Source organism: Lathamus discolor, chromosome 16 (assembly GCF_037157495.1).
Source record: "Lathamus discolor isolate bLatDis1 chromosome 16, bLatDis1.hap1, whole genome shotgun sequence".
NCBI classification, from domain to species: domain Eukaryota; kingdom Metazoa; phylum Chordata; class Aves; order Psittaciformes; family Psittacidae; genus Lathamus; species Lathamus discolor.
Window position 1 is genome coordinate 2,845,763 of NC_088899.1, and position 1,250 is coordinate 2,847,012.

Sequence of the window (1,250 nt, forward strand, 5' to 3'; positions counted from 1 at the left end):
TACAGGGAAACTACCCAGGTCGCCACTGCAGGAACATGCAAAGGCATTTGCCGTTACGTTCTCTGACGTGTCAGGGAGGGAAAGGATGCGAGCGCTAATTCCTGCCCTGCATGAGCACTGTCAATGCCACCCATGGTGATCTAATGGCTTTGTGAGGAGGGTGGCGGGTGAGGCTGAGCATGCCCAGGAAGGGAGGATGAGCGAGTTGGGAGTGATGACAGCGTTGATGGCCAGTAAAGGGCATGAGGGTGATGTGCTCAAAACAGCTGGAGACAAATATCAGCTCTGCCCATGCGCTCGGCCGTGTTGTGCTCAGACCAGAGGCTGCAGAGCTGGCAAACGTGAAACCCAGAACGTGGAGGAGCTGAAGTTGAAGGTACGTGAGACACGTAGAAGGAGCAGACGGTGGTGGTGAAGTCGGGAGGTTGGGGAATGGGAGAAAACCATGGAGTTCCCCATCCGCTGGAGCAGGGTGGGGAGGGCTTCAGGGGATGTCCTGTTTTTGCCATGATGATCTCGAGTTGGCAGTGGGACATCCAGGAAGGTTTATGAGTGGGAGAGGCTGGGTGGAGGTGTCAGCCTGGGCGGCCTCAAGGGAGAGATGAGCTCACCAGGGACAGGGTGTCAAGGGGGCCGAGGACCAAGGGCTGAGCCTGTGGGGCTCACAGTGGGAGGGATGCAGTGGTGCGGGTGTTATCGGATGTATGGGGGATGTCGGGGACCGGCTGAGTGGGTGGGAGCACTGGAGGACGAGGAGGACATGAACTGCTCCATCCATGGTCAGCGAGAAGCTGCCATCTGCTTGCACCTTGTTTCCGCACCAGGATGAAGCAGGTTCAGTTCCACCACCAAGCTGGGAGGTGGTGTGGGGAGAGCAGACAGTCCTTTACCTGGGCTGATGCTGGAGTGGGGAGGGATGGAGCTGGGAGGTTGTGGGGTGGGATCCACTGCGGGAAGAGAGGAGCCATTTGAAGGAAGGGTTTTTGGGAGGCTCGGGGCTCATTTTGTCCCATCCTGTTTCTGCAGAAATGGTGAAACTTAAACATAGCCTTGAAGGCCTGCCACCTATGGAGGCCAAAGTGAGAGAAGCCATTGGCTTTACCAGGAATCCTATGGGAAGGTGAGCTTGGAGAGCTACAACTAGAGAAAGGACACGAGGTAGAGTGTTAGTGCGGCCAGACCCATGCTGGAGTGAGCAGAGCCAGACCATAAGGAGCAGTGTGAAAAGGATAAAGCTGAGTGCCCCTGGA